We start from the raw sequence: 15,352 nt of genomic DNA, 5'->3' as shown, positions 1-15,352 counted from the left end.
CATAAGACTTTCATTCATCAAAGTTACAACAAATGTTACACATGCTTCTATTTATAGACTAGGTAGCTTCCTTGAGAAGCTTTCTTGAGAAAACTTCCTTGAGAAGCTTCTTTGAGAAAACTTCCTTGAGAAGCTAGAACATAGCTACACACTTCCTTGAGAAGCTAGAACATAGCTACACACATCCATGTTGGTGAGTATCAGAGCACCCCCAGAAAAAGCTCTTTTCACCATGAAAGGTCCTTCATAATTTGGGGCCCACTTGCCTCGATTATCTTTAACAGCGTGGGACATCTTGTTCAACACGAGGTCCCCCTCGTTGAACTTGCGCGGGCGTACCTTCTTGTCGAATGCGTTCTTTATCCTTCTTTGATACAAACGCCCATGGCTCATGGCAGCCAAACGCTTACCTTCAATAAGGTTAAGTTGGTCGTAGCGCGCTTGAGCCCATTCTGACTCTTCTAGGCCTGACTCCGCCATTATCCTCTGAGAAGGAACATCTACCTCAAATGGGAGTACTGCCTCCATCCCATAAACCAAGGAATACGGCATTGCCCCAGTAGAAGTTCGCACCGAGGTTCTGTATCCGTGTAGGGCGAAAGGCAACATCTCATGCCAATCTTTGTATGACACTGTCATCTTTTGAACAATCTTCTTAATATTCTTATTCGCAGCCTCCACAACCCCATTCATCTTTGGCCGATAAGGGGTAGAGTTATGATGCTGGATCTTGAAGTCTTCGCACATCTCCTACATCATCTTATTGTTCAGATTGGTGCCATTGTCAGTAATGATCTTCCTGGGGAGTCCGTATTGACAAATCAACTCTTTCTTTATGAATCTAACTACCACATTCCTTGTGACGTTAGTATAAGAGGCTGCTTCGACCCATTTGGTGAAGTAATCTATCGCCACAAGAATGAAGCGGTGACCATTTGACACTTTGGGTTCTATGGCCCCAATGACATCTATTCCCCACATAGAAAAAGGCCAAGGGGCGGACATAACATTCAGAGGATGTGGCGGAACATTGACGTTGTCCACGTATGCCTGACATTTATGACATTTCCTGACATGAGTGCAGCAATCGCTTTCCATGGTGAGCCAATAATAGCCGGCCCTGAGGATTTTTCTGGCCATAGCATGCCCATTGGCATGTGTCCCAAAGGAACCTTCGTGGATCTCCTCAATCATGAAGTTCGCCTCTTTAGCATCTACGCATCGTAGGAGGGTCATGTCATGGTTTCGTTTGTAAAGGATAGTACCACTTACAAAGAAACCAGTTACCAATCTCCTCAACGTCCTTTTGTCATTGTCAGAAATCCCCGGTGGGTATTCTTTGTTCTCGACATACTGCTTGATGTCGAAATACCAACTGTTTCCCATCCTGCTCTTCCTCTATTGCATAACAATATGCCGGCCTGCCTTGAGATTTGAATTCGATGTACGGCAGATCCCCGTGTGGGGCAAGTTGAAACATGGATGCCAGGGTGGCTAGTGCATCAGCCATTTGATTCTCTTCCCGAGGTATGTGGTGGAAGGAAATATCATCAAAGTACTTGGCTAACCTCAAGATGTGAGTTTGATAGGGTATCAACTTCGAATCCCTAGTTTCCCATTCTCCTTTCAACTGGCGTATGACCAAAGCTGAGTCTCCATACACCTTGAGTAGTTTTACATCAAAATCAATGGCCGCCTGAACCCCGAGGGCGCATGCTTCGTACTCGGCCATATTGTTGGTACAATCAAAACCTAGCCTAGCCATGAAAGGAATACACTGATCATCCGGGGATACAAGGGCTGCCCCTACTCCGTGGCCCAAAGCATTTGATGCCCCATCGAAGCAAACAATCCATTTGTCTAGGTCCTCATGCGTCCGCTTCTCTTCAAACAGGGCCATGATATCTTCATCAGGGAACTTGGGGTGCATCGGCCGATAATCCTGGAGGGGTTGCTGGGCCAAATAATCCGCTAAGGCACTTCCCTTTACCGCCTTTTGGGTGACGTAAACGATATCGAATTCAGACAATAGTATCTGCCACCTGGCGATTCGTCCCGTGAGGGCCGGTTTTTCAAAGATGTATTTTACGGGATCCATTTTGGAAATAAGCCACGTGGTATGGATGAGCATGTACTGCCTGAGCCGATGTGATGCCCATACCAGAGCACAACATGTCCTTTCCAACATTGAGTAATTCATCTCACATGCGGTAAACTTCTTGCTCAGATAGTAGATGGCTTGCTCCTTTTTTCCAGAATCATCATGTTGACCCAACACACACCCCATAGACTCGTCCAAAACGGTCATGTACAGGAAAATAGGTCTTCCTGTTACGGGTGGCATGAGCACCGGGGGATTTGCGAGACTCTGTTTGATCTTTTCGAAGGCCTCTTGGCAGTCACCGTTCCACAAGACCACCTGGTTCTTACGTAACAGCTTAAAAATGGGTTCACAGGTAGGGGTGAGTTGCGAGATAAATCTTGCGATATAATTCAACCTGCCCAAAAATCCCCGGACCTGCTTCTCGGTGCGTGGTTCCGGCATTTCAAGGATAGCCTTCACTTTCTCGGGATCTATCTCTATCCGTTTCTGACTTACGATAAATCCTAGCAGCTTCCCCGACTTCACCCCAAAGGTGCACTTGGTTGGGTTCAGTTTTAATTGGTATTTCCGCAACCTTCCAAACAGCTTACGCAGATTGACAAGGTGTTCATCCTCAGTCCGAGACTTGGCAATCATGTCATCTACGTAGACCTCTATTTCCTTATGCATCATGTCATGGAACAATGCCACCATGGCACGTTGATAGGTTGCCCCAGCGTTTTTCAACCCGAAGGCCATCACTTTATAGCAGAATGTCCCCCATAGGGTGACGAAAGTGGTCTTCTCTACATCTTCGGGTACCATCTTTATTTGATTATACCCCGAGAAACCATCCATAAATGAGAAAAGGGCGAATTTGGCTGTATTATCTACCAATATGTCAATGTGTGGGAGAGGAAAATTGTCTTTTGGACTAGCCCGGTTCAAGTCCCGATAGTCTACACACATTCGAACCTTGCCGTCCTTTTTCGGGACTGGGACAATGTTGGCCACCCACTCCGGGTACCGCGCCACAGCTAAGAAACCTGCATCAAACTGCTTCCTTACTTCTTCTTTAATTTTTAATGACATCTCGGGATTCATTCTTCGTAACTTTTGCTTAACCGGGGAAGATCCAGGATTCAACGGCAACTTATGCTGCACAATGTCGGAATCCAGACCGGGCATGTCTTGATACGACCACGCAAAGACATCTTGATACTCTCAAGAAGGATTATCAAGCCTTGGCGGATAGGCGCGGTCATACCGGTTCCTACCTTTACCTCTTTCTTTTCCTCCGGGGTCCCCAAGTTTACCAATTTGGTTTCTTCTTGGTGAGGCTTCATTTCACGTTCTTCCTGAGCGACCAACATCTCCAACTCTGGTGACAGGATGTCCTCTTCCTCTTCCTCGTTTATCGTTTGGCTTATATCTCGATCGAAATCGATTGTCAAACCCTCGTTGTTAGGATCCTCAACGAATCGACCCTCATATCTATACCAAACAAGGCAAAAGAAACAAAAACATGCAAAATTATATGAGAAAGGGTGGTACTGCAAGAACGGATGAAACAAGATCTCTTTGTTTATTTAATAAGGTAGGTTTCACAAAACAAAAGAGAAAGGAAATCTATAGGCTCTAATTACATTGAATCAGCGGTATAGACTTCTGACTGGCTTATCACACGCCAGTTCCCCACTTGGGAATTGGGGTGGCATGGTTGCACAAAACTTGGTGGGTCTTGAGGGAACTCCTCTTCTATTGCAGCCACCTCCTCCTCGGACACCATTCCAACGCTGGTGAAACACTGGCTAATACGGTCGGGCCATACCCTATCCGCCCAAAATCTTGATGGCACGTTCCTCCTCCCCGGCCTCCCGGGTTCGTACCCTAATCCATATTTGTATGGATTTCCCTTGATATCGACCGCGTCGGCATTCCCGAGGCAGTCTTTGCCTAGACCCATTCCAGGCTCAAATCCATTCCTGAGCATAACACGCGCCACCATTATGGCCGCGTTGGAGAGAGAAGGTAGCGACGGACTTGGTTCCACCGAGGCGCAGCTCACCACCTCAAAGGATTGGAAAGCCGTTTCCAATGATTCTTCCGCCGCTTCTACGTATGGTGCGGAGGAAGGGCAGCTCACTAACATGTCCTCTTCACCCGACACTATCACTAAAAGTCCACCCACTGCGAACTTCAATTTCTGGTGAAGCGTTGAAGGGACCACTCCCAGGGCATGAATCCACGGTCTTCCCAAGAGGCAGCTACAGGCAGGATTTATATCCATTACTTGAAACACCACATTGCAAGTGTGGGGGCCTATCTGAATGGGAATGTCGATTTCCCCCATTACTTCCCGCCGAGTACCATCAAAGGCCCGCACCACCATCGAGCTCGGTTTTAAACGTGACGCACTAAAAGGAAGGTTTTCCAAAGTGGTCTTCGGCATTACATTTAAACTCGATCCGTTGTCGATAAGTACCTTTGCAACAACGTGGTCCATACATCTCACCGACACATGTAGAGCCTTGTTGTATCCTCTCCCCTCAACGGGAATCTCTTCTTCCGCAAACGCGATGTAGTTGTTGGTGGTTATATGATTAACGATGCCTTCGAAACCCTCCACCGAGATATCATGTGCTACATGGGCATCGTTAAGAACCTTCATCAACAGCGCACGATGAGGCTCGGAGTTTATGAGTAGTTCAAGCAAGGAGATCCTTGCTGGAGTTTTACTCAGTTGCTCGACCACCTTAAACTCGCTTTGTTGGATGAGGCGGAGGAACTCATGGGCCTCTTCCAAAGTCACTGTTTTTCCTTGAAGTCCCTCTTTCTTTTCGGCTCCTCCTGCCACGGGAGGATCTACTTCTTTCGAGGGGGTGGCTATATCTGTGGGCTTTTGGACCATGGGCGTCTTCCCTTTAGAGGGCAATTCCGCCGGGTGAGGGGAAGCGAACACCCGACCAGTGCGGGTTATGCCACTGGGGCCAGTGATGTTGGTTACCTTAGCTGATAGGGAGTCAACTTCGGTTGCAACTCTTTCGCTGGACGCGGGAGGGGTATACTTCCACGGAACGGCCTTATCACTTTGATATGCAAATGGCGTTGGCTTGGGCGCCGCCCGCAGGTATATGGGTGTGGAGCCGGTCCCTTTTCTAGTAAAACATATCACTAGGGCCTTAGGGGTTAGAGGAACCTTCTTCTCTTCTGACGGCATGCAAATTTGTGGTTCTTCCTTCCCTCCTATGAACACTTCAAGCTGCCCGCAATCCATGAGCCGCTGAAGCAATTCTTCCACCACGGGACAGGTTTCCATGTCATGCGACTCCCCGAGGTGAAACAAACATTCATCCCTTTCATCTCCACCTCGGGAGACCATGCACGTCGCTTGCAGTGATTGATAGATGAAGCATCTAGAAGTAGCCACGTCTCCTAACCTCTTTGTTCGTGATGGCCCGTCCTCTTCGACGGCGTTCACGCTAGCACTTCCATGACTAGCTAGCGGGTTGGTTTTAACATTTGGGCCTTCTTCCTGAAACGCTAGCCAGCCGGCACTAATCAGATGCTGCACTTTATACTTGAACGGGATGCAGGAGTCAATATTGTGTCCAAGAACTCCACTATGGTACACACACTTGGCACCCGGATCATACCACTTGGGGTAGGGTGGCTGGAGAACCTTCCCGGGTATGGCCACCACCAAGTGATTCTCCAATAATGAAGGCCATAACTCGGAATATGCCATGGGAATAGGAGGGAAGTTGTCTTTCAGGTGCTGTGCATATCTATAGGTCGCGCCGGGGGCTGTATTATTAATTGGCCGGGGTGCGGCTGGAGCTGTGCGTTGGGCCGGCGCTCTTTCTGCTGCGGGTGGTCCTTTTACTTGAGTCGGGAGGGAATTCCCGGCTCGGATTAAAAAATTTGGGGGATTGGGCTGATATGAGCTTTGGATATTTTAGGGTGCTTTCATCCATGTTGGGGCAGTAGTGACCGTGTGGGCGTCTCCTTCCTTTTTCCTCGCGCCCACTGCCGGGGCTCTTCTGTTGTTGTTGGGGGCCATATTGGCAGCATATTCAAACTTGCCTTTTCGTAGCCCAGATTCAATCCTTTCTCTGGCGAAGTCGAGATCCGCAAAGTTAGCTGGCATGTAGCCTATCAGCTTTTCATAGTAGAACGTGGGTAACGTATCTACCATAATTGTGATCATCTCCCTTTCCGTCATGGGCGGTACGACTTGGGCTGCGAGATCTCTCCATCTCTGGGCATATTCCTTAACGGACTCATGCTCTCGTTTAGTCATACCCTGAAGTTGGTTCCGATCGGGAGCCATGTCCGTATTGTACTGGTACTGCCTAATGAAGGCAGTTGCCAAGTCCTTCCATGATCGGATCTGGGAAGCTTCCAGATTGGTATACCATGCTACAGCTGCCCCGGCCAAGCTGTCTTGAAAGAAATGGACCAACAACTTTTCGTCCGCAGAATACGCCCCCATCTTCCGGCAATACATCCGGAGATGCCCCTTTGGACATGTCGTCCCTTTGTACTTATCAAAGTTTGGTACTTTGAACTTGGGAGGGATGATGATGTTGGGCACAAGACATAAATCTGCCAAATCCGAGAATGGGTAATTACCGAGGCCCTCGACTGCTCTTAACCTCTCTTCAAGCACCTCAATCTTTCCCTTATCTTCCGCAAAGGGAATAGATTCTTTCACGGGTGTGGGTGAGGCCGGGGTATGGCGGACTATGTTCGGCTGGGGTAGTTCATGCGGGGATGGATCTTTGAGGTGGAGCAGGGGGCCAAGATGGGTATCTCCTTCCCCATCGTCTTGCCCGGGATAGTCTTCATAAGGTGGGAGTTGCCCCTCAAAAGTAGGGGCTTGGCTTAACTCTTCCGGGGTGGCACGGGGGGTGAAGTCCGGAGGCAGGCCATAAGGATAAGCTTACGGACTATACCTTCGACCGAACACAGCCGTGTTTCTGTCTAGGCCAGGATTCAAGGCGGGCTGCAGCACCGGCTCCGCTTCCCTAACTGTACTGTAGGCGGTTGCGGTGGCTTTATCCTCTATGGTTTTCTGGAGTTTTAACATGACCTCCGAGATGGAAGCCATTTGATCTTTTAAGGCCGATAGATCGGCCTTCATCTGTTTCTGCATGCTCTCTTCATTATCCATTTTTCTGGATCGAGTGTTGTAGGGGTGCCTTGGTTTTTTCTTACTTATGATGAAATTCCTAAAGAAATAAACAACGGTGAGTATGCCACCAAAACATGAGTATACAAATGGATGATCGAAGCACTTGGATCCACCCCAAGATTTTTAGATAACGTAATGAGTCCAGAACTTCTTATTTTATAAAAAGAACAAAGCTTTCATCTAGCCAAGATTATACAAAGGTGTTACAAAAGAACCTAACGATTCCTAATTATATGGGCCATCAAATCTATCATGTGTTGACAGTAATTGATTAGCCCATGAATCTCCTCGGGGGCAGTACCCACTTCAGCCATGGCTTTTGCTTTGGCTAATAGACGCGGGAGGTCTTGACTTCCATTCAAGGTCAAGGAGAATCTATCCATCCACATAGTCGCTTCTTGATGCAGCACATCAATCACCCTCCCTCTTGCTTCTTTTTCGGCATACATTTGTGCAAAATCCTCCACTAGCTTTTGTTCATGGGCCATGGACTGGTTCAATTCTTCCTTGTATTGCCCTATGATGGCTAGCATGCTTTGCTCCGTGGCTTCCAGGTGTTGAGCCAAACCTCTTTTGGACCTCGCGCAAGCAACTAACTCTTCTTTTAAGATCATGCCATGCACCCGTGACCGATCTCTCTCCTCTCTTCGGAGCTTGAGCTCATTGTTGCTACCCCACAATGCTCCTCGGAATTTTTCTCGGCCATGTTCCTCCTTGCAGGCCCTTTTGGTTTCTTGTTCAAGAGCTCTTGCAGTGGCCGTGTTTTCCTCTTGTAACTCGATGCACTCCTTCCGGATGTGTGTAACAGCTGATTTGAACTTCTCCTTGGCGAGTCTCGCCTTCCCTAGCTCTAACTTTAGAGCTCAGACTTCTTCATCTTCCTCCGGAGCTTCGAATTTCTCCTCATCGACAACTTTCAATTTGGAGAGCCAACCTAAGCCCCGCGTGTGAATTCTTAGCCACCCATGATAACCTCCAATGACGCCATTTCGGATGCCCCTAAGCTCCTTGTCTTTCCTCAACGGACTCCTCCACACCTTGTGGATTCTTTGTATAACCTTGAGACCTTGCGCGCCTAGATCCCTCACAAGGAAAGGCGAGAGACTTTCTTCGGTTGGCGCTCCCCTCATGGGATACCCTAGCTGTCTTATGGCGAGTGCGTGATTATAATTAATACAACCCCTAGTCCCTATCAATGGAACATTAGGATAGTCCCCACACAAGAAAAGAACTCCTCCCTTGCCTTCCTTCCAACGAGGAAACCAATTGATCGTGCTGCCCCCTATCCCAGCCAAATGTTGGTCCCAAACGACTCTCCCTTTTTTGGCGCACGAGCGATAGCTTTGAAGCGAACACGGGTGTCTCGTGTCTTGTCGGAACAGGTGTGAAATCAACCATACACAGAGAGCGGGTAAACAACAGACAATCCGTGCACTATTTTTCTCGCACCTCCGGTCAAAGGTGTCGAACAAATCTGCCAAGATAGCCACCACTGGACTTTCCTTGCTATGGTGATATGCGAGGAAAGCATCAATGGCGGCTAAGTCTACCAAGCCGTCAACGTTCGGAAAGAGGACAACCCCAAAAATCAGCAAAGCTAAAACATCCGCAAACGGGCCCCACTTCTCTTGGCTTGCCATATCCCTTGCCTTGTCTTCCAAGTATTTCCGAGGCAGGCCCACTATGCCGTTCCGAATTTGCTTTATGCGATCCAACTCTTTTTGCTGGATCTCCAATCACAGCCGCAACCTTGCTCAAGGAAGGAAGAAAGCCGGAGAAAAGATATGGTTTTCTCCCCCCCGAGAGGGCATCCTAATATCTCTTCAAACTCCTCAATAGTTGGCGCCATTTGGAAGTCCCCAAATGTGAAACACCTCAACGGCTGGTCGTAGTATTGGGCGAGGGATACGATGGCTTCCGTAAATACCTACGCTACGGTCAAATCTAGAATCTTCCCGTAAACTTTGCGGAAGGCTTGCCTTTGGAGGGGTCCCATCAATCGTCCCAATTCCTTGAGGCTAGTGACATCCAGACCTTTAACCTTGACTTGATAAAACCTTTTGCCGTTTTGATTTGTCCCCATCATTTTACCTAAAAAGGAGTGGATTAAGACTCCGACATGAATGATGCAATGCGTATGCATGAAACGGAAAGAAAACAACACAAAGGGGTAATTCACACATACGAGACCGCAGAGATCCAATTTTAATGCTACGTTTTGGGCATGACGGCGCCTCAACGTAGCATTAAAAAGGTTACGTATTACTCCAAAGAAACCAAACATCACTAGCAAAATATAAAATAGTACTATTTACCAAAAATGCATGAGAACGAATGGCACGGAGCGTGTTTGCTCTTTGCCCCTATTTGGGAACCTAGGACAATATCTAGGGGTCCCTAATAACTACTCCCCAACAATTCATAACTCACACGGCTGTTTTCTAGAGGTATCATCACTCAAGATAATAATGTTGTGGCGGTATGGAATACCAGCGATAACACATTATAAAGAGAGAAAGCTCTAGACGAGGTTTCACTATTATCAAGCAAGTTGGAGACCTAGCATGATGATAGATTCACCTCCACTCCTTAAATTCCCATGAACCCGGGTGTAGGGCCCCTTTTTTACTCAAACCCGTGGGTGCTTAGAATGCAGTGTAAAGAATGCGAAATAGACAACAGTTTATTTACATTTTACACAATTCAACAAATGCACACACGAAGTTTCACAATTCCACAATTCCTAAAATAGGCCTAACTCACAAAAGATCCCCAGTGGAGTCGCCAACTGTCGCAACGTGCCCTTCGCGGGCGAGCGAGGGCGAGGCTCACGGGTGCGCTTTCCAAAGGAGGAAAGATGCGCGGAGTCGCCACCAACGTTTATTTGTGGAAAACGTCGGAAAAACCGAAGGAAACCGGTCAAAATGAAAATTCTAAGTTCGGGAGTTGTATTTACGCTTGAGGAAGGTATTAGCACCTCTCACGTTTGTCTCAAAGGACAACAACCTATTTTTTAGAATTGTGGAATTGTGTTATCTTAACTTTTATTTCTTTTTATTTTTTGAGGTCGACAAAAGCGGGGCTTTTGCTCCTACGTACCCTCCTTTGGAGAGGAAATCAGACCTACGTAGTTCTTTCTTATGCGTGAATCAAGTGATTCTTTTTTACTTTGAAAGGTGATCATTTTAAGGCGTTGGACTTTAAGAATGATCCATTTTACTTGGAAAGAAACTGAAATGATAAACTTCCAAAATCCTATTTTTTTTTTACGAGCTTGACAAGGCGAGTTGATTTTAGCCTTAGTTTCACTTTAGTTATTGGCCAATTCAATTAAGAATGAGAAATCCCAAAGAGAAAACGTTCGATTGATTTTTCGCTTTTATTTTACTAAAAGGTATTTTTTTATTATTATATTATTATTTTACCTCTTTTTTGATTTCTAACATGGTTATGGCACGACCGAACGGTCGGAACTCATTTTAACCAAAATTAACGGATGATGCAATTCAAACGATCGGTGGAAATTTATTTTATTTTTAGATTAAGCGAGAAATGACTTAAATAAATGGCTTAAGCACGTCAAAAGGGGGTATGAAAAGTAAATGAAAACGAGAATAAAAATACATGAAACAAAATGTGGACCACCACGGGTACATAGAATGAATTGAAAAGCTTGATTTGAGGTACTTACCCGTTGAAGACTGAAGAAAACGAAGAACGAACGATGAATCTTTGAAGAACGGTCGAGAATCTTCGCGTAATTACTCACGGAAACGTTACGGAAGCGCCTCGGCTTGGATTTTCTTCACGGAACTAATTTTCCTCAGCAAATTCGAAAGAGAGAGAAGTGCCTAAGGGGCTGAACCCTTTTCTTCTTCACTTCTTCCCGTATTTATAGCAAAATAGGGGAGAAGCTGGCCGCCCAGCTCGCCCAGGCGAGCAAGGTTGCTTCCTCCAGAAGCAACAGCCTTCTGGAGGAATCTTCTGGAGGGCCCAAGTGGGCCTGGTTGCTATTTACACCCCCATTTTTACTAAATACACCCCCTTCTATTTTTTTGGTGATTCTTTTTCCGTAACGTTACGAAACTTTACGAATTTTGTAACGATACCTATTTTCCTTCCGCAAGGTTACGAATCCTTACGGATTATGTATTTACTCTTTTTTAGCTTTCGAAGAAGTTATGGAAACTCACAGATTGCGCAAAAACACCTCTTTTCGATTTCCGCCATATTACGGAATTTCACGAATCACGCAAGCCTGCTTCCTTTCGATTTCTGAGACGTCTCGGGACTTCATTTATTGCACGTCATCAAGTAATAATCCCCGAACGAAATTAGGGTATGACACACTCAACACATTTATCATACCACTGATCTTAGGGATTTGGTGCCTAATAATACCTATTTTGGGCACCCATAAAGCACAATGATTTAGGATCTTATGAACCAAACCCTTATCTAACAACTCCTTTACTTGAGGAATAACCTAAAGAGGTGTGGCAGTGCTAACAAGTGTTCTTTTACAAAGGAGAAGATGTGGAGGTTGTCTAAGAATGGAAGTTTTTTTTTGTTTCTTTATTGCAAAATGACTTTGCTTCTTAGCTAACTTCTCGGAGGAGACACTTACCTCCTTACACTTCTCCTAAACCATTAAAGGTTGTTCTTCTTTTCTTTTTCTATTCTTTTCTTCATCCCGTTTGAGTCTTATTTGTATTGGATCCCCAGCCACTTGTGAAGGTGTCAAGGGAACAAGTTTGAACCTTTTGCTTCCATGGGTGAGGGTTATTTCATTGTGAGACCATTGTGGATTGCTTTCTTGTCAAATTTACATGGTCTACTTAACCAAATGTGCCCTGCTTCCATAGGAATTATATCACATAAAACTTCATCACAATAGTCTCCTATAGAAAATGGTATCTTTACTTGTTGATTGACTATCATTTCCCCTTGCTCATTGAGCCATTGAAGCTTGTAAGGATTTGGGTGGGAAATGATAGTGAGACTCAACTTGGATACCAAGCTTGTGCTTCAACAATTGCAACAAGACCCACTATCCATAATGAGAGAACAATTTTTTTTTAAAACCTTGCATCTCGTATGAAATATGTTCTCTCTTTAGGTTTGGGTTAGGTCAGCGGATTTACTCCCAAGGAGCCTTCTCACCATTAGAAGATCACCTTCTTCATAGGGTAAACCTCTTCAATATGCTCATCACCCATGGCTTCACCTTCATTTCCACTTGAGGAAGGAGAAGAAGTAGCCTCCTCTTGGCTACTATAGATGTCTTGACCCCTCATAATCATGGTTTTCTTTATGGGGGTATTGAGAAGCAATGTGGCCTTTCCCAATACATTTAAAGCACTTAATGTTACTAGTTCTATCTTATGAACTAGCCTTTGGAGTGATTTCCTCTATGCATTTACCCTTATCATCCTTTGGCTTAGAAGGTGGTACTCCTTGTCTCTTACTTCCATATTTAAACTACTTAGGAACCTAGCAATGCTTGTTTTTTCCTCCTCCCTAAGTGATGCAATCCTACCCCCCAAGGGCATTGGATAGAAGACTTCCAGAAGATTGGACCAGAGGTGCAAGAGAAGGCCCTAGGGTTCTCATGAGTCTTATGAGATTTCGGGCCTATGGGCTAAGTATGAGCCCACTTATCTTTGTACATATTAGATTAAGATTTCAAGTGAATAGGCATTTTGGTCCTTGACTTTGGACCCATTTTGCAAATTAGTTCCTATCTTTTTGAAATGTAAAAAATAGTCCATATCTTTGCATAAGTGTTGCAAAATAGTCCTTGTTGTTAAATTTGAAAGTAACGTCGTTAGTGAGGTGCATTGTTGGCAATTTTAGTGCCACGTAGACTATCCAAAGGTGGTTTTTATAGTGGGGGACCCAACTAGCCGTAGTAGAAATCACTCTCTCATTCTCCGACACCCAGAAGTTCCAAACGACGTTGTGTGTTGTTGTTGCGACATTCTTTCAGTCTCTTCTTCTTCTCATACATTCAAAGGTGGAGCCATTGAAGACGCTGGTGGGGAGGGAGCTAGCAATTGCAATGGGGTCCAATAATCGTGGCAACTCGAAGGAGTTTCTAGAACTCATAAAGTCCATCGGCGAGTCCCAATCCACGGCCGAGGAGGACTGCATCGTCCTCTGCGAGATCAAAACCCTAAAACGCTGCATCAACGACGTCGACACTTCGAAACGCAAGATCGAAACCCGTTCTAGTGTTTATTCACAATGAGAAGCCCATAGCAAAGTCTCATGTGATTGTTGAATACATTGATGAGACATGGAAGAACAACCCCATCTTGCCTTCTGATCCTTACCAAAGAGCCTTGGCTCATTTCTAGTCCAAATTCATTGATGATAAGGTAATTCAACTTTTCTTCTTTCCTTGTTTTGTTCTTATTTGTCCCCAAAACATCACCTTTCATGACATCTATATGTATGTTGGAATCAGTTAGAGAAACATTACAAAAAATTGAATAAATTCTATTCATTAATTGTCTAAAATCGTATTAATTGGGGTGGGGTATTATATATGTTTCATAGTTAGTTGTATAGAAATATCAACAACACAATTTTTAACATGCCTTTTTTTAATCATTTTCTATTATTAATTAAAATTTATTTAAAATAACGAGTTTAAGTGAATCACACTTTTAAATCTTTCCTAATCTTGTAATTTTTAATCAACTTTATTCAATAGTATAGTTGTTAGAAAGAGTGTAGAGATTGTTTTGCTAGCAGTTAGCACTACTTTTTATGCTATATATATAACACAGATAAGTTTGTCCTAATTATAATATAAATTAAGCACTAATAAATACTGTGATTTATGAAATAGGTTTTTGGTGCTGCATGAAAAGCTGTTTTCATAGCTGATGAGAAAGAGCATGAGAAGAATGTTGAGGAAGTAATTGAGGCTCTGCAGTTTCTTGAATGAGATGAAGGACAAGAAGTTCTTTGGAGGAGAGGAGATTGGGTTGGTAGATATTGCTGTTGTCTACACAGCATTTTGGGTCCCTGTGGTTCAAGAAATTGCAGGGTTGGAGTTATTCACAAGTGAGAAATTTCCTAAGCTCCACAATTGGAGCCAAGAATTTTTGAACCATCCAATTGTCAAAGAAAGTCTGCCCCCTAGAGATCTTGTTTTCACCTTTTTCAAGGGTCTCTATGAAAGCCTTTTTGGTTCAAAATAGATTTGATGATGCAGTGTGAGACTTAGTATTTCTAAGAATTATATGTTTATTAAAGGCTTCTATGAAAGCCTCACTACTTTAAAATAGATTCATGTATGTGAGATTCAGAATCTCTGGGGAAAATTGTGTATGGTGTGGACTACTTGTTTTGTTTGTCATTGAGCTATATTGTTGTTAATTAGGATTTTTGTTTCAAAATGATGCTTATAAGTTGTAATCTAGGATTTCTCTCCCTTTCAGAGAAATCCTAGGTTTTTCTTGACATTTGCTATTTCAAAGAATAAATTATATAGCATCTTTCTATTTCTCAAAGTTCTTTCTCTTTATGATTTAGATTTAGAAACTTGAAGCAAAGCTGGTGTTTGCAATGATTGGAATTTCTTTGCCAAATATTATGAGGGACATTGCGTATAATAATATACTAATTGCAGTGGTAAACTATTGCCATGGAAAGAATAATCAATTATTGATTCATATTAGAACCCAAAAGTTCTAAAGATCAAAAGAATCAATTATAATTAAAAATAATCAATTAAATATGTTTGAAATTGTTGCAACTGGTTTTCAAACTTGACTTTTCCTTTCCTTTTTCACTTGCCTATAAAAGGTTAACTTTCATGTGATAGTGGGAGAGAGTAATTTCAAATTTTACAAAAGAAAAAACTTCAAAAAAATGAAAACAATTATTTTATCAAAATACAAAAAATAAAAGAGACAAAATTAAATTTTACAAAAGAGAGAAAAGAATGAAAATTTGTATTTTATAAAATTTTACAAAAGAGACACCTTCAAAAAGAATATATAAAAATAAAAGAGACTAAAAAAACACAATTTATTTACATATAATTTTATCAAAGCGAG

General features: G+C 43.9%; 1 pseudogene; it reads left to right on the top strand.

Annotated features, from left to right (window-relative positions):
* The first annotated feature begins 13,341 nt into the window (after nt 1–13,341).
* Nucleotides 13,342–14,508, top strand: LOC114381546 (annotated as a pseudogene).
* The last annotated feature ends 844 nt before the right edge of the window (nt 14,509–15,352 follow it).

Source organism: Glycine soja, chromosome 13 (assembly GCF_004193775.1).
Source record: "Glycine soja cultivar W05 chromosome 13, ASM419377v2, whole genome shotgun sequence".
In the NCBI taxonomy this organism is placed as follows: Eukaryota; Viridiplantae; Streptophyta; class Magnoliopsida; order Fabales; family Fabaceae; genus Glycine; species Glycine soja.
Note: the sequence above shows the minus strand (reverse complement) of the source record. Positions and strands in the feature narration are given on the sequence as shown.